At 40.1% G+C, this 27,746-nt stretch overlaps 1 long non-coding RNA gene across 2 annotated transcripts; it reads right to left on the bottom strand.

The window, feature by feature from the left end:
• Positions 1 to 57: 57 nt before the first annotated feature.
• LOC125697152 (uncharacterized) lies at positions 58 to 27,746 on the bottom strand. Of its 2 annotated transcripts, none has more exons than XR_007378694.1 (5): positions 27,553 to 27,746; positions 16,268 to 16,374; positions 15,972 to 16,095; positions 15,509 to 15,576; positions 58 to 122 (listed from the first exon to the last, which is right to left on the bottom strand). It is a non-coding gene; the product is annotated as an uncharacterized LOC125697152 (long non-coding RNA). The 2 variants fall into 2 exon arrangements; XR_007378695.1 differs by lacking the exon at positions 58 to 122 and adding an exon at positions 4,546 to 4,711.

Here is a 27,746-nt window from a genome sequence, read left to right as displayed (position 1 = left end):
TTCCACTCAGTTTGAGATAGGCTTTCTTCTCCACGTTATCCATCGGGCTACACTTAGCTTTAGTTTGCAGAGGATTTGAGCTCATCTCCTATGAGGTCTGAAATCCATGACGAAACAAGTGCCTAAAACAGCGAAGCCGTGAAGGAAAAGAAACAACTACTGATCTTCAAGGGACAAGACACACAATGCATTCGGTAGCTTTTCAAGCATTCCCCACTTGTGACCTGCAACACCGGATCACGCCTGAGATCTGCTGCTCATCAGTACGTATTTCTTGTGGGAGTTCCCATGGTGATACTGCATTGGTGACAACAAAACCACAATTCACTACCATTAATATACTGTGGTTTGTAAACAACTAAGCAGGCACCGATGCACTGCCTGGCTCAAAAACAGCCCAGAGATTAGAAAAAGCACTTAGATGCCAAGTCTTTTTTAATGAAATTACATTCTTACAAAAAAAAGAAAGGTACAAGTTGCAGAAACGTGTATACGTATAGAGTTGTAATCAGCTCTATGTTTTAATTCTGCAAGAATAAGCCCCTTAATTTTAACTTCGCATATCCTCATCCCATGTTTTCAAACTAACCAAGTGCTTCCCTGTAATCACAACAAACCTGCCAGAAGCAGGGAGAAAGCTATAACCCAGTGCATCAAGGATAAAGCTACACAGTCCTTAAGCTCATGACATCAGCACCTTCCCGCCACAGAAGGCCTATTTGCAGCAAGAAAATTGAGCACCAAACAATCACAACAAATTTGTTTTGAACCTCATAACTGCTAGGTCATGTGACATCACTGCTACCAAATAAACCTCTTTCTCTTCCAGGTGCATAAATCATTGTAAAAATCACTTCATCTTCATTATTCTTCACAAATGTGCGAAGACATTCTTCAGATTTTTAACAACAACCTCCTTTAAGGGCTATACACAGCATTTCAATACGAGCATCACTGCCTAGAATATTTCTGTTGGCTGCTTTAAAAAGAGATAAATGCTCCAAAGACAAAAACAGCATGAACGTGGTAACTTTGTACCTCAGCCCTTCATAAGGACTCCTGAAACAACCTATTGAAGCTGGAAGGAAATAAAAAGGGTTTCAGAAACAGTTCAGCTAGTTTTCCTGGAAGCAACTCACAGGAAAATCTAGCTCACTAAAAGAAAATCAACCACACACGACAGGAAGAAAGCCACCCGTACAGTGCGTATGGCATGATGTGACCTACAGTGACTTACAGAATGAACTAATACCTTAGACACTTGAGTTCTGTTTCTGCTCCTTCACTTCCTTCTTTAAGTGTTTGCTTCTACAGAACAATTCCAGTCTTCACAGTGACAGAAAAAAATCACACATCATTTCTTAGAACGCTCAGAGTTTTAACACAAAGAAGTAAACCACCGAACTTATTCCTAGCACCTGAATCAAATGATCCATTTTCCTGCACTGAGGACAGATAATTTCATCACATTAATTTTGCAACCTTCTCAGATTGGCTTAGTCACATCAAAAATGGTTTAAGGGAAAAGATCCTAGCGTGGCACTGCCACATCCTACCAGCCTAGAGAAGATATGGAGGAGGAGCTCTCTCTCAGGGAGAATTAGCCAAAAACAAGCAGGAATTGTTGAACATTAAGCAGTGACAAAGTATCTCTCTTCACCTGTGTAATCCTAAATAAGCAGCATACTCATTTCTCCTTCGTTAGATCTCCTTCAAATTAAAACCTGGAATTGTTAAGAAATATGTTGGACAACTTTAAGTTCCACAACGCCCAATAAAACTTTTAATACAAGTTCAAACCATTTTCACTATTTTAGAACAACAAGCTCTCAGACCTGCCAAGTCACTTTTCTTTACATCATCCAGAGTGATAGCAGTCACTTGATCTTACATTTACTGCATGAAGTAAATGGATAGAAGCAGTGACAAGTCATACTAATTTTGAGGGACATGATCTGGCCATTAAACCTACTGCTATCGCCTACCACATCTTACTGATTTCATTAGATGCCTATTTTAAGAATGACAAGTTGTCAACATGTCAGAGACAAATAGAGTAGTCACATTTTATTCACGTAATAGCATAACCATCCCAAACCTAAGAATTTCCACACACTTTTTGCACATTTTGTTTAGTCATCCTGTAGCAACTATGTAGCTCAAGCAAGTAGCTTGTTACCAAAAAGCACAGGTCTTAGAGCTGCTTTCTTGCTAACCACCATTTTCATAGAAAAAGCGAACACTACCTTGTGAGCATTCAGTGAGTAATAATAGAAAATAACGGGATCCTATTTCTAACCCAACATTGATACTGAAAACCGCAGCGTGATGAAAGCCCTTATCATACATTAGGAAGAGAATTACTGGAAATAATACCGAGGATCACTGCAACAGGGACAAGAATTGGATTAAAAAGAGAGGCAGTAAGTTACCGTAATTTGACATCTCTTCTCCATCACTATTATACTGAATTATTTTACAGCACAAAGAAATACAGATAAATTTCAACGTACTCTTAGTTGACAGCTAATACAGACCACAGTGTTTACTAAAATACATCCAGCTAACATCTTACAGAAGAAAGAGCACATTTTTAAGTGCAACAACCTTTTCATTTGACTGCAAGAAATTACTTTGCCCTCCCATTTTGTCTTGCATCATTCTGGATTTAAAGATATCAGAAAGTGATAAGCCAGCAAAACAAACTGTCAGACTAATTGCCCCAGCACTCCCTTTCAACTGCAAAAAATATCTGCGTGGTTTAAGACCCTGCAGACTATTTCAGAGCTTGAAATTTGGAGCATTTTGTTGAAGATATGCTGACTTCCCAGCTGCCCATTCAATTAGCTGTGACATAATTCATCCTGGGAAGAGTTTTTAACCTCAAAAGGATTTTTTTTTTCCTCTAAAGATGTTCTCATAAACCTAAGCAGCAGCAATGATTGTGGTTAGCAATACAACTGAGCACTGATGATTGAGATGAAAGCAAGACAGGATTAAGGTTTGCTGGCCAGCTTGAGAGTTGTCTCATCTGCTTGCACACTAAAAGCTACTTGTGTGCGTGTGGGCCAGTAAGTTAAAAACTCAAAAAGAAGTTGTTCAAGCACAGACAGCCCAGAAGAACAAGAGTACTCAAGCTCAGTAAATTTTTGATTGGGTCATTTACATCAATCTCCTCTGTAAGTTAGTGCAACACTGCTAAGTTTAACACTGTGGGAAGGGGACATTGTTTTCTTTTTACAGTACAGGCTGAGAGGAACACCTTGCCATGAGCAGCTCAGTACACTACCCTACAGGGGAGCAACTGAAAATTAACCGGAGCTACTGCCTGAGGTTGCACTACAGCCCCATTTATGACTAACGGTGCAGAGAACGCTTCCTTGGTTGAAGACCTGCGCTTCCCAAGCGGAATGGAGAACAGGTCTGCTTCTATCAGGATCCTTGGAAGAGCTGCTCAAAGCATATAACACTATCTGTTAGGAATTCAAATGCCTGCATTTGTTTATCAGCATATTAAGCCATGTTTGATATGATACACTGTCATCAGCTTGATTAAAGCATCTTTCTGCTACTGGAAATCCGCTGGTGCTGTAGACAGCAATTTGCAGAATCATATTTCAGGTGAGTTACGTAATCAAGGATGCTTGTGCCAGATGATGTTTGTAATCAAAACAGCACTGAGTACTGCATAAGGAATAGCCCCAGCCAACTCCTTGGAATGAACTCTAAGTCTTGAGTTACTCCAAGAAGCTCTGACAACTTCAAGGTGACAAAGAAATTGAAGTTGGGTTTCCGTTGTTTCGTTATTAATTGCTTAAAAGAAAACCCTCGAGTTAGTGAAAATGAAAAATGAGGTGAATTAATTTTTAGCGGCTATGTTATGTATTGCATCCGATCCAAAACAACTTTAGCACTTTTTTTAATTACATCTGCAGAAAATAGTTAATTTATAGTGCAGTCTTTGAGCTAGCTTCCCAGATTACATCTGGCAGATTTTTCTCTCCAAGTTCAACAAAGCTATTAATAGCTCTATACTAACGGAAAGGGGCTCTTCTGTCTTATTATTTCATACTGAAGTAGACTTTTTTTTTTTTTTTTTAAGTTTACTGTAAAGCAACTTTCAGTAACAACCTATATTAGCTACAAAAACTCTAAGGATGAGATAAAAAGTTTAAGCTTTAACTCATTTGAAAGTCAAATTTCAGCCTCCAGGAAAAATACAGTAGATACAGTTGTGGAGCATTTGCCCCTGAGCCTTTTATTCTTGATGACAGCATGGAGCGGAGAAAGACAAAGCGAAATGGAACAGAAGTAGGATCACTATTACTGGCTAAAAGGCAACTGGCACCTTCATTTATTGCAGTGGCAGCAAACCAGCTTCTTTCCAGTTCCAGTCCTTTCAGTTAAATGTGTTGGATGGCCGCTGGAAGCACAGGTAGTGGAACCATCCATTTAAGTGGCACTACTTCAAACACTATCTTCTCTTCTAATGCTTAAAACACAGCGTAAGTTCTGAAGCAGCAGCTTGCTGTTCAGCCATTTTATTTCTACCGAGTAAGACTACAGAGTACCTGAATGGGAAGCAGAATTACCACTAGCCATTTATAATCCAGCACGGTCTACTGCCATTTTTCAGACATCTCAATGCTCCAAATGGTACTTTGCTCCAAGATGATGGTTATATTCCTTTCCTCACCAGCTAAAACAGCACCTGTTTTGGGGTGTAAGTATAATTGTTATACTAAGATTTCATTACGCATTTCTTTACAGTTATCTCCCTATAAACATAATCCAAAATGAAGGGTGCATTACCAAAAAGTCCGGCCATCACAGAGCCTATGTTTCCAAGACATTAGACAAATTGTTCCATATGAACTAATTTTGGAAAATATCTATTTTTAACAACTGCACGGTTTTGGCTGAGACAGAGTTACAGTTCTTGGCAGAGGCTGATATGGCGCTGTGTTTCGGAACACCAATGAAAACAGTGCTGATACCACACCGATGTTTCAGTTGTGGCTAAGCAGTGCCGCACAGGACCAAGCCTGTTTCATCTTTTCCTTTCCAGTGAGGTAGGAGGGGACAGAACCAGGACAGATGACCCAAAATGGCCCATGCCTTGGCTCAGCAACAAAAAACAAGTTAAAGGAGGAGGAAGGGAGGACATTTGGCATAGTGGTGATTGTCTTCCCGTGAAGCTGGTGAACACGACAGGCCCTGATTCCCTGGAACTAACTGAGCATCTGCCTTTTGACAGGAAGCAGTGAATGACCACTTAGTTTTGCTTTAGGCTTCCACTTGACCTAGCAAACAGCCTTCAGCTCTACCCACAAGTTCCTGCAAATTTCCATTTCTGATTCACTCCCACATCCCACAAAGTCAGAGCGAGCAGGAAGGCTGTGTGGTGCTCAGCTGCCTGCTGGAGTTAAACCATAGCACTGAAAATTCTCTACACAAGAACATGCCATACCTTTTACACTCCAAGCTACTCTTTAGGGTATCCATAATCCTTTACCTCCACTGAAAAAAATTTAGAACATCTACCAACAACAAAAAAAACAATAAATTTAATAGGGAAAGTAACCAAGATAGAAGGAAGAGTTCACAAGTGCAGAATAAAACCCATAATAAGTCATTTGCATTTAAGTAAATTTCAAATACTCTAGAGACAGCAAAACATACCACCAAGTACTCAGCTATCTGAGAAGTTAAGTGAAGTTGACAGAAAAGGCTAGCCCTTTTAGTGTACCTGTAGCCTCTAATAAAGATTTGCACAAATACAACTCTAATACTGTTAAAGAAAAAAAAAAAAACCTTTTAATTCATCTCAGCCACAAGGATTTCTCATCAGCATCTATTCCTCCAAAAAACCTTTTTCTGTTTATTGCTAAATCTGAAGAGTTGGCTTGTCCCTTTCCTGTAGTCCTATTTTCTTTTTAGATTGTAGTGAAGGATGCATTTGGACTGCAAAACAACTTGAAGTACTTGGCTTATATCATTGTACTTTGAGATACTGGCTGTGGTGGGAGATGATGTGATCTGACCTAAAATCTCTCAACTATTTAATCCTCCACAGCATGTCTGTCTGTCCGTCATTCCTAAGACTAACCATACTCATTTTTACAACCCCTGCTTATACAGCCGATACAGCGGATCAGAATGTACCATATTGATTCTAACTAAAGGATAGCTCATCTATTATATAGCGCACTTTGGAAAACGACATGCAGCAGTAAACATAAGAACTGCAAGGCATGCAAGTTCCCTGTGGTTCTTTCTACGAGCAACAGTGTTCAAACGGAAGCATTCAAAGAAGAGACATGGAAAATTAAGAAGCAGCATCACTTCCCATTTCAAACAGTGGCAGAGTTTTAACAGAATGCTTACATTTCTACAAAATACTTTAACAGAATAATAATAATAATTAATATTTTAACAAACTTCTGTTTCCCTCACTCTTCAAAAGAAATACTGCAACAACATGCTGGCCTTGAGTCTTGGATCCTCCAAGTAGAATGGAAATACTACAAGCCAGAGCGAGTAAGTACCCATTGTTACACCATGAAAAGCAAAAAAGGAAAGCAGTAATTAGCAAGAGTCAGGTAAGATAGAATCCTTTCATGTGGAAGCAGCAAATAGGAGCAATCCATGCTGAGCATGCTTATTTTGAGAAGGAAAGGTTACAAGCAGAGATGATTACGATAATTGTGGGTGATGAGTTCCACACACCTCCAAAGCTTCTACTCTCTTGTTTTAAAGCTCGAGTTGAAATTAAAGAAACATTAGATGAGACTGTCATCCTCAAATAACACGCTTTACAAGAAGATGCTATAATTACGCTGCAAATTCCCACAGAGAGCCTGAAAGGCATATCCATTTTGTCAGGATTGTGTTTGTTCGGTTGTATTTTTCCTCCACTAACTTCACCAGCAGGATGCTTAGCATAAATCAAGTCACCCCAACCCTGTAGCAAATATGCACCAAGAGGGTTTTGACAGCCTAAGTGCAACAGAAAAACTTTCCTAATTCAGTTTCAGGCTAGGTTTCCCAGAAGAAATTCTCATCTACTGTCTTGTATCCATTAGGGAATAGTCACAAGAGAAAGGAAGAAAAAAAAAAAAAAAAAAAAAGAAACAACTTTTTCCTCTACTCTGCCGCTCCTGTTACTCCATACTTACAGGTTTGAACTATCTAGAATGGAAAGCAAGAACTTGCGATTTCAACTTCAGAGTCACCACAGAGTCCACCTTCACCCTCTGAACACAATTCTTTGCTTTTTGATTAATTTACTAACATGTTGGAAAACACCATTTCCCTCCAGAGAGGTTAAGCTGCATTTCAATTTATCTCAGCTGCCTACACAGACCTGTAACAATCCTTCAGTAACACCAGCAGTGTAAGAAAAACAAAAAAAGCAGCAACAGGATAGTTTGACTCTTTTTCCCTTCTCTCCAAGCCACCTGAAGTCACTGGAATATTTATTAGTCTGGAGGTCATTATAGAAATAACAAGTCTGACTTCTGTGGCTTACAATAAAAATGAAAATAATGAAGAAGCAAAAAGCACACAAGCTTTTCAAAGCATCCTATTTTCCAGCAACGCTTCCCTCCAAATGCAGCCATGCAACCACTACTGCTCTCCTGAACTACATATCTATGTCCAGAAAAGCACAGACATCGTACAATGAACACAATCCTAGTTATTAATAGTCTGAAGTTAATAGTCTTCATGCCATAATGCATTTCAAAGCTAATGACTGCATAAACCATAAAACACAGAACCGACTCAACTTGTAGGTCAATGGAAGCTTTAGTAGCCTCTATCACACAGTACATATCCATTCTGTTCAGCCTGCTACGAGTTGACAGCCACCCCTCTGGATCTGTCATCACAAGGCAATCTAAAGATCAGAGATACAAACCATGCTGCTGTAAAGTGACCTTCAAGTCACTACTATCACAGTCAGGATCAATTGAGAGGGAAGAAAACGAATGTATACAGGCAGAGGTGTTTTCAGGACAAAGATCGTGTTATCCTGTAAGTAAATTGTACATTAAGAAATATCACCTTCATTTGACAACCCAAAATGAACATTTTCAGGGATTGTTAACAAGCCTGACCAGGATTCAGAGAACACTGAGCATCCTTAAAGAGGAATTTCACCGGCAACACCAATTTCACTCCTGGAAGGGAGAGAGGTACACAGAAAGCCTTTGCTGCATGTTTGTATCTTTGCCCTATGAGCTATCATTACGTAACTGCAGGTGCTTAGGAGGAATGGCTTGTTTTCCCTTAAATTACCACTATTAAAAGGTGACGTGACAGACAACAGATCAGTATACATAAAACTGATTTCTGTCTTGATTATTAGCTCTCCAGTAGGACTGCAGGAGGCATTTACCCAGGCAGCCTGTCAGCTCCCTCGCACTCACTGTCTGAAGGAGCACAAAGAGACAGCACTGTGAGTGACACCCGGACCAGTGCTTGCAGTAATTTCCCAGCACCTGTCAGCCTGAAGACAAAGCTTCACAGAAGTGTTTTCTTTTACAGAGCACCAGAAGAAATTTAGCAAGATTAAGAGAGACACGGTGCACCTGTGGGAAGGTTACTGCTGCTGTATTTCTTGCAGACATTACATAAGCAAGGCTGGCATCTTCTGGCAAGCTACAGCTGGAGTTCTTTGATGTTGCTGATGAGTTTTGGGACTACAATGAAGCTGTGAAGAAAGCAATGCCCCCAAGATTTCAGTTCTGACATCTATTACTACAGATGCCTACTGACAGCCCAACAGCAGCTGCTGGAATGCTACGACTAACCCACTTAAAGCAGTTACCTATAGCACTAGGTGACATCCATCCCTGCCTGAATGTCTGGTCATCACCTGCTAATTATCAATTTGAAAGGCCTCTGAAATGAGGGGTATGCAAATTTAGTAAAACAGGACTGGGGGCCACTACAGATATCACAGGCAATAAGACAGATACAGAAAAGAAAAGGATTCCTACACCACAGATCCATGTTTAAAAACACACTTGTCATTATCTCAAAGAACTCAAGTTCCCTTAGAACATTCCAGAAAAGCCAAGAGCACAGAGGGAATGCTTCCTTACAGTCAGTCTAAACCACTCCTTAATTTCTGAATTTTGCTTTGATAAATCAACTTATTGTTACTTATAACAGTTGACACTTCACACACATCTAGCTGCAAAGCAAATAAACGAGAACTTTTGAAAAAGAAGAACATTTTAAGATGAGGCAGTTATCAGATTTTTCTTCTATGTATTTTGGCTGGGTTATTGTTTTGAGTGCACATACACAAAAATTACTTAGGAAGCCTGAAGCAGTTGCATAGGTTGCTCTAGAAGTAATGCCTGCTATTTACAAAGTGCACAATAACATTATGATGATAGAGCAAGTTCTCACTACAAAACACACTCTTTCAACATAGTCACCACCATTAAAAACCCATTCCTGCCAGTGATAATCAAGAGCCTGCATGCCACATTCCTAGCAATCTGCACCAGGAGGGTGACCCACTGTCACTACTGCTGAAACACACCACATCCACTGTCTGCTCTCAATAAACATTCTGCAAGCATCCATGAATGTCAATGGGTGTCACTTTGTCCCGCATAAAGGAATTCAGTGACACACCTTTGCTTCATACTTGCTTCCGCATCAGCCACCAATTTGTCACTCTGCCCCTCTGCTACCATCTGCAACTCAGCAACAAAGCGTAACAGAACACTGATGGTGTGATTCAACCTCTACTACCATTCCACCTGTATTTGATCTGACATCGTGGGCTAACACACTAAAACAGAAAGCATTACTTTTGGAGTAGCCCTTGTACTACTGTTCACCAAGACTTGCAACCTCTCTTCAAATAGCTTATGCAGCAGCGTCACATGGGAGACACAATCTCTCTTTCTCCTACTTAGAAATATGAGAGCAAATAATTGTTTCAGTACTCTAGGACTCTAAGAATTCTGCTACAGTGAACTAAAATTTATCTTCCCATGACTGCACTTCTTGCAGGACGTGTAAGCACTTAACAGTAGCATTCCAACAAAAAGTATCAATTACAGATTCCATGAAAAATTCTGTTACAGAGATTGCTAATGGGATACAAAGTATCAGATCATTCACAATCCTAACTGTAACTATCAGAAATACTAAGAAAACCAACAGATGATCTCACTCCAGAGGCTAGCGAGAAAGAATCAATTTCAGAAAACCACAGACATTTACAATTGATTGTCACTCAACAAGAAGAGTGCAGGAATTATGTGATGCTCTAGCCAAAGCCATTTGATGCAAGGCTCGGTAACAGGGTGTATTTTTCTGCCTTACAGCAACTACCGCATACAACCAATCCTCAAATACTAAAATGCAGCAAGGGCAGCTACTTCAGTGGTTCTCAAAGTCAAGCACAAGTAGAGCCTTAAGACTCATCTAAGTTAATCCCATCTAAGACTTAAGTGCCTCATGTTTGTGCCATGCCAAGGTTATAGACAAGTCTTAAATGAGCTTTTGTCAAGTTTTGTTAAATGAGATGAAGACGACAAATAATGAACTGCACAAATACAATTGCTTAAAAACTCCACACGCTCTTTTAAGGGGCCAGAAAGGTCATGAAAGAACCTAACTTGACAAACACCACTACTGCTGCTTTCAGTCAGAAAAATCTACAGAGAATTAAAAAAAAAAAAAAAAAAAAAAAAAAAAACAATTGAAAAGACCAATCCCAGGATTTCATGTGCCCCAAAGAACATTTTACTGGTAGAATGCCAATAGTCTGCTGCAGGCAAACATCATTTTCAATCCACCTCATTCCTATTCTCATTTAAAACAAACCAGGAACTACAGTATCATTTCCCACTTAAGAGGTGCCTAAGAATAGACCTGGCCAACAGGATTTCAATTTTTCCTGTTCTCTGACACATCACATATACTAATTTATTACTACATCCAGAAAGGAGATGAAGCGCTCTGAATTAATCAAGTACAAAGCAATTACAAAATCAATAATTTAAACGTGCATAAACTGCTTGGAAGACTTGCATCACTGCAGAACAGCGATTCTAACATTATGGACTCAAAGTGGAAACACACAGGACTTGATTCAGGACACACGGAAATAGAGGATCAGCAGAGAAAGGACATTGTATAGAATCACAGAATTGTTTGAGCTGGAAGAAATCCTTATGGGTCATCTAGTCCAAAGCCCCTGCAATGAACAGGGGCACATACAGCTCAGAGCCCTATCCAGCCTGACCTTGAAAGGATGGGGCTTCCACCATCTCTCTGGACAATCTCTTCCAGTGCCTCACCAGTCTTAAGGAAGTTACGGAAGTTAAGGAAGTTACACCCATTCTAAACCTCTCCTCTTTTAGTTTGAAATTATTTCCCCATGTTCTATTAGAATAGACCCCCATGAAGCATTTCCCCTTCCTTCTTATAGCTCCCCTTTAAATACTGATAGCCCGCTATCAGGTCTCCTCCAATCTCTTCCAGGCCAAACTGCCCCAGCTCCCTCAGCCTCTCCTCATAGGATAATTTTCACACCTCTCCTCCAGACACACTCTAACAGGTCCTGAGCTCCCATACTGAGCACGCCGCATCTGGACACAGGACTGCAGGTGAGGTCTCAGTGTGACAGACAGGCAGGATCATCTCCCTCAACCTGCTGGCCATGCCTGCTTTGATTCAGCCTAGAACATGGGAACAAAGTAATGTCAGGGATGATGCTGCAAGTCTCCATACAGCTGTCATGAAAGCAGCTGAACACCACTTGAGCACTAAGGCTGACTGCTGTAGCAGAGGTTTGTTAGAGTTCAGGTAGTATGGTTAGGTCAAGGTTCTTTAGGTCTATGGTTAGGTCCACGATCTTTAAGGCTTTTCACAACCTGAGTGATTCTATGATTCTAGCCAACTGCTGTTAAAACACATATCAACAGTTTACATATTAAGGCAGAGAGTATTGGGAGCTAAACATCAGCTCCCAAACTTGTCAGTGTTACTCTCCTCAGTTTACCACACTGCTAGAGAGCTATGACTGGGGCAGAGTAAAACAGCCTTCTCTCACATCATCTGGAAATAAATACAGTCCTCTCAACATAGATCCTGGAAGTTGTTCTAGAGCTTCCTAATAAGTACCAGCTCAACAAGTAAATGATAGAAATGATCTGCTCAATGAAATGTACTCTGACCAGATGTACCCATCGTAATTATCACTCCTAATAGGACATTTCATACACCTCCATTCTTTGTTGTTTTTTTTTGTTTGTTTTGTTTTTTTTAAACACGACCAAAATACTAGCTTTAAGGGTCCACAGAGATTATTATTTATGTTGATATCTATCAAGAATAGAGTTACCCTTAATACCAATGGGACAAGTATAGCTGCATTTATAACAGAATGTATTCCACAAACAGACCCAAAAGAACATGATAAACAACTCACAATCCACCAACATTTAAATAGTATGAAGATCCTGGGCTGAAATTTCATTAATACCAAGGAATCACTAACTGTGGAGATAGTTTTAAGTTGTTATAAATGCAGCCTATCACTTCAAATTTGTTTTGCAGGTATAAATAAATACACGAGGAAGTAATATTTCTTGCAGTTAGTTATATGGGCCTTGAGCTTTCCTTGACCTTTGTGCCTCATCCAAAAGCTTCTAACCCTGCTGTTTCAATTTCGACTCCAGGACAACTGTCTGTATCCACTTATCCTTCAGCTGGATACACCGCTAAAGAAGAAACTCTGACTGATAGCAGATTCAGGTAAACTCATTAAAACCAGCTGCAAGCATCCTGCATGTTTGTTTTTAATGATTAGAAGAAAATATTACTCAACTTCAAAGACACATCACAATTACCTGCATTTCTCAACTCTATCTACAAACTAATTATTTGGTGCTCCAAGCAATTAGCTTGTGTTACTCTGCAGTAAAGGCAAAACGAGTTCATTACTTCTAACAATTTCCCCCTTTGACAGGAAGCTTTTTATTTTTTTTATTTCTTTTTAGAAGCACGCAGCAATGCTTGGTTTTGGAAGGTTTTGTTATTCCTGAGTAATTAATATGAATTTTGACACGTTCCCATTTAAGGGGATAAATAATTAAATTGATTTGAAAGGTTGATGAGATGCAACTCCCCATTTCTTACGCTGTTCTATTTATGAAGGTTGCTTTTTGATTTTACCTGTAACTTCCCTTGAAATTTGGCCCAACTCCATTAAAAGAAGGGGAACAGCTGCCCAGTTTTTTAATCTCTTCGCATTTAGAGTGTTCTTACTATTCAAATATAACAAGGTGCCTGTTAACTACAAGTGATGAAAGTTTCAACCTGAAGAACTCATTTCCAATCGCTGTTTATAATGGAAAGTACTTCTTTTGTTTGTTTGTTTTGGATGGGAGGGGTTACAGGGATATCCTTCATTAAGTTCTCCCACACTGTTCCTGAAAATACAGTTGCTGCACCCCAAGGTAGATCAATATTAACAGAATCGTATCTGTATTAGATAAAGATACTCCAAAGTAAGACCTAGACTTGAGTCAAGAATTAGCATTCACTTCTCATGGAAGAGTAATAGCCTAATACCTGAATTAACGAGCCCTTGACTGTTTAAAACAGCTAAGTCCCCAACATAGGAAAAGGATCAGCTCCACAGTACCTTTAAGAACAATTCCTCAGTCTGATAGCAGTTCCTGCACCTTCCAGCTCAACTAGTTAATCTCAAGTATCAACATTTCCCCTTTTCCTATCACCCATGGTATTCAATCCTTCCCAAATATTCTTCAATTCACTGCCTCTTGTAGCTATGGGGATTTTGCCATTGCGTTTCAAGCACTCTCCATGTTTAATGCTATGTGCAGCAATTTTGCTACCTTTGCTACCTGTTAACACGGCAATTCTAGATTCCACATTTGTGTTCAAAATTATTTCATTATGGAAAATATTTATGTTTGTGGTATCTCTGTTAACTGATAATTTCTAAACTTGCTTTCCTTCCACATGCAGTGCCAGTAGATAGGACTGGGACTCACCTGAACTGTGAACTAACACACCCATCTCAAACATCGTGCACACCTATGGATCACATCAACAACTATCATGGCTCAGATCCTCAGACACTGAGTACAATATCAACACCAACTCAACCCTTAAGTATTTGGTACATTGGCCTGTAGGTCTGCATAGAAAGACTCAGAAATTACATGCTTCCAGTTCTAAGGAAAATGCAGGCTAGAACAAATAAACCCTTTAAACGCTGTAATTAAATTCCCAGTTAAAACCCCTTGCTAGGAGGCAAGCAAATAAGCACCGCTGAGCCCAAGGGGCTTTCTCCAACATATCATGTTGCTTTCCACAGTTTTATTGCAATAGCTGTACTCTTCAGAGTCCATTTCTATATTCATGCATAATTTAAACCTTTTTCAGCTCACTTGACCTCTTTTGCAGATAGATATAGGTAACTATGCTCTAACCAAGCTGCTGTAAGAGCTATGGGATTATGGACCTTTATATGCACTATTTCCAACAAAAGGCTCAATAACTCCTCTGACTGGCAAGAACCTGGTATCATCTCAGCTTATATACTCTACATAGACACATTTTGCAGTTTACACGGACATATAAAACAGACCATAGGAAAACAAAGAGGTGAGAGAAGAATAAAGGACATTATCTTAGCATCATTTTGGGGAGGGAAAAAAATAAAAATAAAAATAACAGGAAAAGCTTGGAACAAAATTCCTTGCCAGAAACATATCTGAATTATACTTCCCTTGTTACTTCCTAGAGCACGCATTAGTAAAGCAGTGATGCACATTTGGGACACGTGTACTACCTATCCCAACTTCATTTTTGTCTCCGACTACGCTAAAAAAGCAATGCCTTTCCAATTTATTAATGCTATAAACACATTTAACAGCTATGATCCACAATCAGCCATGTCATTTTGAACTGCTTTCAACTGTAAAATGGTTGTCATACCTCAGTTTCAGCTTTTATACACTTCGGCACATGTGTTTTGTTCTCTGTTATCAGTGCCATCTTTGCCCTTCTTCCAAAACTTGATTTGAACATTATTCCTGCCCCACCAGAACCTTCTTCAAGCAACGTTGCAAGTTAGCAGCTTTCTTAAAAGCAAGACTGCAGATGTATCCTCACGTATCCTGTCTTTACTCAAAATGAACTGAAAACTGTAGGATTAGCTCTCTAACAGCACAAGGTTTATATCAATCTCCACACTTAGAACAACATCCCTGAATTGCAGTGTGTTCCACCTTGTCCATGTTTTCCTTTCCTCATAGCAAGAGGCCCCCCCCTGCTGTTGAAACATATGAAGACCACTAAGACATCCCCCAGGGCAGTTACAGGACAGTTGCCCCAGGCTGAATAAGTAGAATTGACAAAGAGAGCTTGTGTTCACCTGCCACCAAGTTCCCACAGCACACAACAGTTATGCACACAACGCCTACCTGTTACCACCTACCTCGTTAAACCCAATTTTCCTCACAACTAGAAGGTTTCTATTGTGTTACTGGTGACATGCCGATGGACCTGAAATAGCATCACTAATTTGAGAACATGTACGGAGGCCATACTGGCATTAGGAGAGGCTAAAAAAGCAAGAGCATGTCATCGCACAGAACATCTGATGCTTCATATCCACTTCAGCCCCTTAAACACTGTTAGATGTTCCCAACACTATAGCACATGATTCTGTATTTCAATGAAAATCATCTGCTATGTTGCTAACTGTTTAAGATGTGACAATTTCAGTCACAGCTAATTTGGATTATCTGCTTTCATTCTTAATTTTCCCTTCTATTAACTCCATAGAGATTTAAGCCATCATCCACTGCACTAAAAGCATTCACATGAATAGAGATTCTGACTTCAGTGCCACCGCACTAAAGAAAAAGTACCAGCAAAACAGCTAAATAACAGATTACCTTCAATATCTCTGTAAGTACTACTGCTTGGATCATTCAAGGGAAACATTCCAAATCCTGAAGCTCCACTTGTCAAGATAAAGGAGATGCCAGACAACATCTTGAGGAGGGACAGGCTCAAAAACTTGAAGAAAACAGACAATTAAATGCTTAACATACATTGTTCTGTCTTGCCTCTTAGATATTCCCATTCTTCTAACTCTAACTTCATTCCTCAACTCTAAATTCAAACTGACTATCCTGCATCTCTATGAATTAGACAAAATTAGCTTGAGCCCCTGAAAGTTGCATTTTACCTCCGAAGACTCCAAGGAGAGATCAGCATTTCTTTTTCTCTCGCATTCGTATTTCTTCACTCAGATTTGGTAAACTCAGTTGCAGGAGAAGGATGAGGTGCAGTTCTCTGTAATAAAAACAAGTCCACAATGCTGATCTCTGCTACCAGTAATTCATGCTGTCCTGATTAGATATATAAAAAATAGTTGTAGAATGGCAGTTCAAGAAAGAAAACTCAAAGTTCAAGACAAGCTGAAAATTGTGAATTCAAATTTAAAAGCGAAAATTAGATTACAAAATAACACACAGCATCTCATATTTTTAATGAGACTCGCTATTTTATAAGGGAGATTAAGGTTGAGGAACCTGGAAGCAGTCCTTCAAAGCAGCAACACGCTCAAGAAACATTTAAAAGCTGTACTGAGGGACACGGTTTAGTGGTAAATCCTAGTTACAGATGGACGGTTGGTCTGGATGACCTTCAACATCTTTTACAATTTGGTGATTATAAACAAAGACAACGGACAAAACAACCAGTGATTTTCTGCTCCAATGCAAGGCTAAGCTCCAAAGTCAGTGAAAACCAGCAGCTTGTTCCTCTCACACAGGCTTCTTGAAGCCATCAGGAAAACTGGGAACCAAGACAAGTCAAAACAGCCCCTTGTCACCTACACATGGGAGCAAAGAGATCATTCCCTAGCATCTTCCTCCATTTGTTCCACTTGCTGACGAGAAGAAATGCAGCAACTTAGCAAAGAAGTTTTTAAGAGTACCAAAACAGACATCACATAGCAATTTTAATGGAGTTACTCAAAAAATACTGCATCTGCTAAACTATAACAGAAATCCCCAGAATAATCTTTTATGTTGACTGTGTTCATTCATACGGTCTCATCACATACTTGTACTCAAGGCTTAACACAGGCTATTAAAGAAAAAGAATTGAGCACTAAATAAATGAATTCGGTATTTCAGAAATTGAATTTTCTTCTGAAACAGTGCTTAATCCACAGAACATTTTAAAACTGAATAAAATTGCACAGCCACTGAGACAAGGTTAACATTTTCATAAAGCATTTAGCAGCATAGTAAATGAAGTGACCAAGGTTTCTCTCAACGGAAAGAAAACGTGTGGGGGGGCAATGATAGCCACAACTCCCAGCGTCACATTTCATTTCCTGAAGAAAGAATAACGGGGATGTTTTCCTAGATATTTATCAAAGCAAAGCCTGCAGTGACCTGTAAGAATAAAGGCTCATATTTATCAAATGCCAACTGCTCAGTAATCCATGCCGACTTTCAAGAACTATGAATTCAGGGACAGGGCAAAAGAAGAATTTCAGGGCTGTAGCTGTGCGTCTCTGTAATTACTAACATCTGTGAATCCATTGGTTTGATGGCTGTAAATAATACACATCCCCTAGTGCACGAATTCATACCTCGTTGAGTTTGTTGTGCTGCATGATTTAAAGCTCCTGTGCAAAGAAAAAAAGCACACTTCTATTTTGCAAGTACAATAGGAAATGGAGAGTTAGGACATGAAGAGTAGAAAGGGGAAAGTAGAAACTGGATAAGTTCTGACTCACAATAACGAATCTGTTCATGCCCTTGTGCATGCAGTTCCAGTGAAAGCAACAGAAGCTGAACAGAAGAAAAAAATCAGCAGAAATTTGAAAAACTCATTTCACTTTCAGTGTTAGATCTAGCATCCATAGCATTTAGAGTAACTAAAATAAATCAACGTGGGAGGGGAGAAAGGCTCCACAGGTTGATTTTTTTTTTCATAATTCTATAAAACAAGGGCAATCATTTAAGTAGAAAATCTTTAAGACTCATGAACTGCACAGAAGTTAACCATACCAGACCTAAGCAATTTCCGACCAGATAAAAATATTTTTGGGCTGTTTACCTGGTAATTTCTAGTGATGCATTACAACTGATCTCTGTAAAAACTCCTGCTTAAGAAATTAGCCAATATTTTATATGTCTACCCCCAAAAAGCAAAGCCTCAGGACAAATATTTCAACTTCTGCAAGGAACTTATTACTGTTCTTTCTATTATACCTGCTATAAAGTCCTTTGGTTGCTCTAATTTTAAAAGTAGATATGAAACCACATGAGTACAATTATGTGCATGGATACTTACACTGAAATACACATCTACATATCTCTACACATATCTAGAAGAAACCCACAACTGTCTTACATGCGCATCAATGTATTTTATTGCAGTCAATTGATGTTTGGCTTCTAGGTTTTACTGCTATTTAAAATGAATGTACTGTGAAGAAGTTAGTGTGTTTTTTTTTTTTTTTTTTTTTTTCCTCTCCAGGAAGCCAGATAAAATTTCTCAGATATCATCATTTCCTCAGTGTAGGGTTTGCTCCTCTCACAATCTGACATGCAACTTGTAAAAGAAAAGTAATCTAGATCAATTGTCATACCCAATCACCTGACAACTGCAGTTACACAAAGCAGTATTAAGGACATTCCTGTGCGTGGCTACCAGAGATGTTCAAGTGGTACTACTGCTGTTCCATTTCACAGTTTGCTATAGGAAGCAACGATACCTGTATTATTAACCCATTGATATAAACATCAGTTACTCTCACTTTAAAGAGCTCATCTCACATGGTTACAGGTGCTTCATGAAAATTACTGGGAACAGACAAGCTCCATGAAATAACACTATTGATAAACCTTACAGATTTGAAAGAGAAGTTCACATTCAGTAATACCCTTTTTAGTAGGCTGGTAGGCAATTCGCATAAGTAGGAACATCAGATAAATTTCCTTCTTGCAAAGCAGAAGTCACTTAATTCTACATAATCAGAGCAACCTAACATTTCCTGAACTTGCTATGAAGAGACAATACTAAGCTTCCTTCACAGCAGGAGAAGCCTGGGGACATTTGAGCAAACTCCCAGAATGGGGGAAAGGAGATTGCTTGGTTTGTAAGGTGTCTTCCTGTGTGTGTTTCTTTTTTCTTAATGAGTCACTCACCTGCACCAACAGCCACTGAAAACCACAACACAAATGTCAATTGCCTTAACTGAACAGTTCCCATCTTTCTTTTTGGTCTTCTTTTGAGACAGGTTTCAACGAATAAAAGCACAGCCTGGTACCTCAGATACTGATGTTTTTAAAAATGAAAAGAATACTCAAAAGAATAGCATGGCTTTCATCCTCAATAAATATTCTTCCTATCGAGCCCTAGAAATTAAGATTACAAATCCATTACACGTACATCACACCTAGACATGCTCAGGAGTCTCACTTTTTCAATTTGAGGAGTAGCATTCACAGCAGACAGACGATGGAAGCATCTCTATTGCAAGAGCAGCTAACTGAAAATAAGCTGTCAGATTAGTATTTCCTTCTCAGCACATCCACACTACACCACCATCACCTCTCAGATTCAACGTAGAAAAGATAGGCCCAGATCACGTTTGCTGTGTCCAGCAGCCCCTTCTAGCATGGACCTGCTGCCGTGCTTCCACCTCACTGCCCCCAGTCCCTCAGACTTGGAGCTGGCAGCCACACCACATTCCTAAGGGCTGGAGGATCCTGCAGCAACTTACAGCAGGACCAGGTTGCACACACGTCCTGCTCAGAAGCCCTTTTGCCACTGATGCTCTCTCTAAGCACATAAACATGAAGCTGTCAGCAAACCCTTCCACCGTAGTACACCCACAGTCATCCAATGCAGGACTTCACTTACTTGCATTACAGACACACTGCACTGCAGGCAGTACAGCAGCTGCAAGAAACTGCTTTGTTAGCACAATCTCTATGCACTGTCTCTATTCAACAGGAAGGAAGACTCAACTGCCAGAACCTCTACTTTATAACCTCTCTTTATACAAAAAGGGTAATAGGAGAATAGAGCTGTATCACCTCAAAGCTTTCATTTATACATTGGGCAAGCAGTGACAGCAAGAAACAAAATGACAGTCTTTCTAAAAGCACTTTCAGTATAAACACTGCTGCTTTCATCTTCCTAGCTTAAGACAACTTAATGCATTAGGAAATCCAAGCTTGAAAATTAAGAGCAACCACACTCAACTAGTAATTGTACAACTGCCAGATGCATTTCTTTCCTCAAACCGAGTATTTCAAGCAACTAAATTCAGCGCACCCTTAACAAGCAGCAAACGTGTTGTGAAGAGAGAAGTGCTAACATTTTCAAACAAATCTGATGACATGAGAGAATAAGATTCTATTTGTTGCTGGTAAGAAGAACATGCTCTTGGTGCAATTGATTTCACACCTAAAAGGCAGAGGTTTCAAATAAGAACACTGCTATTTTTGGTCAGTCAGTAGAAAACAATTTCTGAAGCTGATAGCAGCTCCGTCCATTAATTACAAGCTAAAGATCAAGAGTGTCAAAACCTTGCAAAATCCCCAGACACGAATTGTAATGATTCCCTACTGCCTCAGGAGAGTTCAGAAGGACTATTCCCTCTTTTCCTGGCTTATCTTTCCGTGTCACTGCGTAGCAAAGATTATCAGCACAAACATTTCATGAAATAAGACCATGGTGAACACAGACAGGAGATTCATCTCTCACATTCCGTACAGCAGACTTAAGCTGGTAAATAACTGTTCTGTTAAGTACTTCCATGCATTACAGCCAGGTGAGAAGCAGGGAACAATATTCACAACACAATTCCTAAGGCATCCATCCATGCCTGCCATCTTCTTTTTCCACAAGCACATCAGGCACTTAGGAACACCATAAAAGCCTTCTGTGAATTTGTGTAGCGAATATATTATGGACAGACAAAACGAAATGCAGAAATATTATGCCATAAATGGGCTGAAACACGATAGGGAAGAGTTGAAATGGGCTTCACTGTGAGTTAATAATCACAGAAACATAACCTGGGCATTGCTGTCCCAAAGGAAGGTGACTATAGTAAGTTGCTGTTCAAGCCAATCAATGCATCCGACCATCTGGTGCAGAATTTGCAGCAGAAATTCACAGAAATTGTTCAGCGTAATGGATTCATTTCACTGAAGTATTAGTTGTAATAGGTTGGCATAGCAATAACTTGCCATTTTCATCTATGCCATCAAGTTCTGACTATCCTGGAAAACTTAAGTGGTATCTGATGCAGCATTAGTGCTTCCTGGAAAGGAACTGCGCAAGCAACACCAGGTGATTTTGAATTTGTCATCCATAACTTGGAGGTAAAGACTGCAATTTACTTGGATTGTGATCAAATCCAGAAATCAAAACAGCATAAGATGTTAGAACAACTTTTTAGTAGCCAAGCTATCATTTTCTCTATCTTTTCCTCTCCCTCCCACATTGAACAGAGCACTTAAAAAAAAAAACAGAAAACATACTTCAGGATGCTTCTATCTTTACTTTCCTTACAAAAGCATCACACTGACTTTTTGACACTATGAGAAAATAAACAGGGGGAACTGAAGATAAAATAAAAAACTAGTTTCTGGAAAGAGGTGCTAACCAACATAAATGACATCTTTTAGAATAAGTTGCAGAAAAAAAAAAAAAGGATAAGTTACCCCTCCCACAGGGTTTGTTTGGGAGATGGGGAAATCATTTCCAGGTTTGCCTCCATTTTGCAATTCCCTCCCTGATTTTGAAGTGATGGCCCTGGCTTCTTCAGTTATTTCTAAGGCACAGGACTTCCGGCCACCTGAACAAGTAACTTCAGCCTACAAGCATTTAGTAGCAAGGTGAATTCCCTTTCTTACAGACCATGAAATAGGCGTGCCTTCTAAAGAGACCTAACATTCACAGCCACAAACCAGGTCACAGCTACCACCTTCTAAGCTTAACTGACACCTCTTAATTCTGTTGTACAGTGGAAGAAGTGACCCTACTTACATGTCAATAGGCATCTCTCCTCTAGGTGAGAGAAGTAAGCAGCAGTGAGCTACCAAAAGGTTAAACAGCTCACGTGTCTTGGACTTCATAGAGGTATACGGTGTGGGAATCAAATGTTGTTTCTGCATTAGAATTGGAAAATATTATCTTTATTTCACGATCTCCGCTATCATAGCTCTTTTTGGGAGTCCTTCTACTTAACTTGGGGAAGATCTCTGATAAGTTTACATCACTTATCCTCCAGACGAACCTTCCCAGGAACGCACACGCTGTGTATAGGTGTATAGATGCATATTTTGTCATACACACTGCAAGAATATCCTGCACGAGAGCAAACCAGAGAACAAGTGACGGCCTGCCCGAGGAAGCGCCAGAAGAGACATGGGAAGGCCTGGCATCATCCCCCCAATGTTCTTTGCTTAACAACGACTTGAAAGAAAATCACCATATCAATAGGACAAGGAGAGCACCGAGACATCTTGGAAACAACAGGATGACTACTGACTGGCACCAGATAACAAATAAATTAACTACTAAATAGCAAATGTAAACCTTCTGTAAGACTGTGAACCTGGAGTACACAGCCAGTGGGGAACAGAAGAGGGGGGAGGTAAGGGGGAGAAAACAGGGTCTAAAGGCTGTCATGATGCGTCCATAGGCGCGCTCCTGCTTGCGGGATGCCCGCCATTGCAATCGCGAATAAATTCTGCTTTTATCAGAGATACCGTCCTGACAAAATTACTTGGATATTTCCAACAATTTGGGGGCTCGTCAGGGATTACCATCACCTCTTCGGGAGTTTCCCTACTGCCCTGCACAGGATAGGTGCACCCCGCTGATTTCAGCGGTCCTGTCTGGGCGGTGAGGTGACTCCTTGGGACAGCCGATAAGAAAGGGCTCCGCGAAAGCCAAGGGGCAGGCGGGCGCGGGTGTTGGCCATTGCGACCCGGTAACTTCGTGCACGGACCAAGGTAAGGGAATTTTAACTCTTTCCTTGGGGTCGGTTGAGACTCTTGAGTGTGTGTGACTGAGACGCACTGTCAGTGCGAAGCGAGTGCTGAGTCCCGACCTGCGGCTCCGCTGTGCCGCGAGGGGCACGGCCAGGGACAGACGGAGCGGCTGCTGGTGGAAGGAAGAGAAACTGAAATATAACGTTAGTAATGGCTGGGATGATGAAAGGCAAAGTTGAGCACGGTGTAACAAATGTCCCTTACCAATAAGAGGTAAGGGGAAGCCTGGAAGGGCTCAGGCAGAGTTCCATCCCCTACAGGACTGAAAGCAGCAGAGGAAGCAGGGTAAAGAGGTTTGTTTTCTGATACAGGTGCCTCTTGCTCTGTGCTACACCAAGAATTATTACCCGTAGATGATTTTTGTAATAGTTGTAGGCGCTACTGGCAAGAAAAGTTTACTTTTTTTTGGACCAATTAAATACAGGCTAGGAGAATAAGTAAGAATTTATAAATTCTTCTACATGCCAGGTTCTCCAAAACCATTATTTGGGCATGACATGTTAGAATAGTTGAATGTAGAGATTAAATTCAGTGGAGAAAATTGGAGCTACCTGTCATGCAAGACCAATGGATTGAAAATTTTAAGTCTGGCTTTAACACAAACTGGGAAAAGCAATGTTGTACTCCCAGAAGTTATGTAAATCCTACATTGGGTATACACAGGATTGCAGGCAATAGGGATGCCTGACAGAGCCAAAAATGCAGCCCAATGAAAGTTAAAGATGGGAGCCAGCAATGCCCTTTGAGGATACAAGATTGTAGGAGGATAAAATAAATGAAAGTAACTTCTTGGATTTTGGATTATTAATTGGATGGAAATCCAAATACAGCACCCCAATCTTGCAAAAAAAATTGGATGGCAAAAGCTATAGCTTGGTACAAGATTTGAAGGCAATTAATAGAAATGTTGAATATACAACCCATGGTGTATATCTTTATTAACCAAGTTAAGGAATAAGCAGGTGGGGTTTACCGTTCTGTATTTGAAGTGCACCTTTTTCTGCCTGGTTTTGCCAAAGAAAGTCTAAAATTATTTGCCTTTGAATAGGAAAACTCAAATACGGGGAGAAAAAAAATAATAATTAAAAATAATAATAATAATAATTCAGTTAACCCGCACAGTGTTACCCAGGGTTGTGAGAACAGCCCAATGATTTTTGAGAACTGGTCAACTCGTGAGCCTGAGATTTGGGTTTGCCATCTCACAGTGGAAATTTACTGCAGTACGTGGATGCTACAGTAACAAAGGACTGTGAGCTTGCTGAATTTCTTGATTGAAATGGCTATCAAGTTTCTCAACAGATAGCACAACTGATCAAAGAGAAGGAAGCAACTTGCTGAACACCCAGAACACCAAGGCAGAGCTGCCTCCAAGCCAGCAGTGTGCGACTGCATGGAGACTGTCTGTGCCAGCTGGTCAGAGCTACAGGAGGAACCGTTGGACAACGCTGAGGAGTCCTGGATTCATCGATAGAAGCAGTTTTGTGAAGACAAGGAAACCGTAAGGCAGGACATGCAGTAACTGCTACTGACAAGGTAACTGAAGCAAAACCATTACCTGGGGGGACTTCCACTCAGAAGGCTGAAATAACTGCCTTGACAAGAACCTTAAATATATGGACAGCTGCTAAATATGCTTTCGGGGTGGTACCCACTCACGGTGCCATCTGGAAAGAGCAAGGATTGCTTACACACAAGGAAAACAAATTCAACATGATGTAAATCTACCAAAGAACATAATGATTGTTACACACTGTAAAGGACATCAGAAGAGTGACACTGCACAGGAAACTGGGAATATGATGGCGGATCAGGTGGCAAAACAGGCAGCTGGAGGAACCAGGGAACTCATTTTATTGCAGAGATTGTCCAACAGGTCAGCAAGCATTGGGAATAAATTGGCAATTGCACATCACACACAGATCACAGGCAAGTGGTCAGGAGGAAGAGATGAACTGTCTAATTAAATCACAGGGTGTAAAACTGGGCCAGAAAGCTGGACTATCCTGACCACAGTTGCTGCCTTTGGCTCTTAGTACCAGAACAAAACCTAGAGCCAAAGAGGGGTTAAGTCCTTTCAAAATACTGTACAACAGGCCTTATGTTGTGCAACTGGAGATCTCTACCCAAGTAGGGAGTGAAATACTAAGGTTAAAAGTAAAGACAGACTACTTTTGATCAACTCTATGCAGAGAAACATCAGGAAAAAAATATGCTCAGTCAGTTAGTTATTGCATCTTGATTTTACCCAGAACAGTCAGCACAAAGAAACTCATAGCGTCATTGTTTAAAACCCTTTATAAATTGAAGATCAACACTTTAATTATAAACAAGATCTAGATGACTAAAACAGTTGACAAACGTAAAAACTTTCAACTACCTTTGCAGTTGTTTGCTGCTCTTCAAAGGGACAAAGCTTTCTCTGTTCTATAAAGCCACAAGTGCCTGACACTTGAACAAGTAGCTCAGGGAGTAACTAGTGATCACTGTTACTGTAATAAGATTTCACTGTCCTACAGCTAATTTCAGTTGATCATGTCATTTCTAATCAACAGTCCTTCTCTGAAAGATACATGATCTGCTTTTGTTACCTGAATACACTACGTGAATGTGAAAAACCTACAAGAGTTCAAGGAGAGGTTAGCCTGATTGACAGAAGAAAAACACTCCAGGGAGATGCACTCTACTTGCACTACTCAACTTTGCCTCAGTAATTCCCTGAGCTAGTCTGTTGCATTTTGTGCAAGTACCAGGACATGATCCTACACTTGCTTACACTTTGCTCAGTGGCTGACTTGAGCTGCAGTCTAAGACAGGAATATCATTTCTGGCAGTCTGGAGCTGACCCAATAGGTTGCTCTGGTTCTCGTTAGCATCATACTAATAAGTCTTCATCAGCTTATGCATATATAATTACCTCACAGAAACCAGGTTAAAATACATTTCATTCAGATATGAGTTTCAATCCTTCTTGAGAGTACATTGACTCCAATGCAATGCCCACTTCCAGCTTACCATGCATAAAAGCCAACCCACTTTAATCACTTACTCAAAAGAAATACTACATAAAACTGAAGATGCATTAACAAACACCCTGATCTGCGCAATAACAAGGTGCAGCTCTTCATCTCCCTTGTGCAAGTACCCACTAAAAAAAAAAAAAAAAAATCAGCCAGAAACCAACACTGAAATGTTGAGAACTGCTCCCAACCTCTCCCACCTGCATCTCATTAGAGAGCACACCTGAACTCCTCCTAAACCAGTACACACCTTCCCACATAGAAGTCTCTATAATTTACCATTCTAACAAACATTCCACATCCCCTATAACTATGTCACTCAGCAGTGTTCAATAGTAGGTATTTCCTCTATTTTACATCTGCCAAGTTCTTTAAGAGGAATTTAAGCCAGAAGATTCACATACAGATGTAACTCAAATGGCTAACTGCAAACTGTTAATGGTGGACACTCATGGTTCAGAGAACTTGCAGAGTCTCCGATAGATTTCCTTTTATACCCCAAATACATTTTTTCAAAACAAAACAATGAAAGATCAAGCTTTTTGGTTCTACACAGCTGATTGTTCCATACAAATTAAAAGCATTAAAAAAGCCTTTTTTCCAAGTTCTTTTTAGAAAACAAAAATCATTTCAGGTTAAGAAGAACATGCTCTTCAGTATACTAAATTACTAAAACCGTAAAGAAGTAAAAAAACTTTAAAAAAAGCTATTTTCTTTATTATCAGTGAATGAGGAGACCCAGAGCTTTTCCTTGGCTGGCTGATTGTTTTAGTCTCCCACCACAACAAAACACACAGCGTTCTTCAGGCGAGTACTTATCAAGTACTAACATAGTAAAAACAACTGCCTCGGGTCTGTTTTAGTACAAGCAGTATCATTGACTCGCACAAACTTGGGATAAACACACACCACACAAGACCCTGAGGCGCCTGGACAAGGAGCTACCAGATATGGTTTAGTAGCTTGTGGCACTGATAGGAATGGGAGGATGGTTGGATCTTGCAGGTCGTTTCCAACCTTGTGATTCTGTGAAGTACTATTAAAACCTAACAGATTTTACCTCAGCTGAGTAGCCTAGGCAATACATTCTAGACATACCCAATAAAGAGCAATATACCTTCAATATACCTTCATATCTATGCAATAACACAACCTCAAAACCTCTACAATCATATCACACAAAAACAGTACCTGTGTTATAAGTCTTTTAGAATCAACTCACATACTTTAATTATTATTATTACTTTAATGAACCATTTCTTCCTTTCAAAAACACAGAGGTGCATACCCACGTTTTTCAATTCCCTGTTCCCAAGCCTACAATCAATGAACATTCAGATACTACAGTACAACAAAGAGCTTGGCTACGTAGCTGTTACACCAAAGCAGAAAACAGAAAAAACAGGGTTACTCACCCACATCGTAGGCCCGCTTAGGAAACCCTGGTGGAGAGGAGCTCCAAAAGAGATCCTTCCCCACTGCTGGTCAGCCCTTAAATGGCTCTAGGAGAGGTGGAGCCAGGCTGCACCCCTTCTGGCAGCACAGTTAATTGCCTCCACCTGTGCTCCCGTGGCTGACTCGCTGCTCGCCTCAGGTGATCAATCAGAGG

Source organism: Lagopus muta, chromosome 8 (assembly GCF_023343835.1).
Source record: "Lagopus muta isolate bLagMut1 chromosome 8, bLagMut1 primary, whole genome shotgun sequence".
Lineage (NCBI taxonomy): Eukaryota > Metazoa > Chordata > Aves > Galliformes > Phasianidae > Lagopus > Lagopus muta.
Note: the sequence above shows the minus strand (reverse complement) of the source record. Positions and strands in the feature narration are given on the sequence as shown.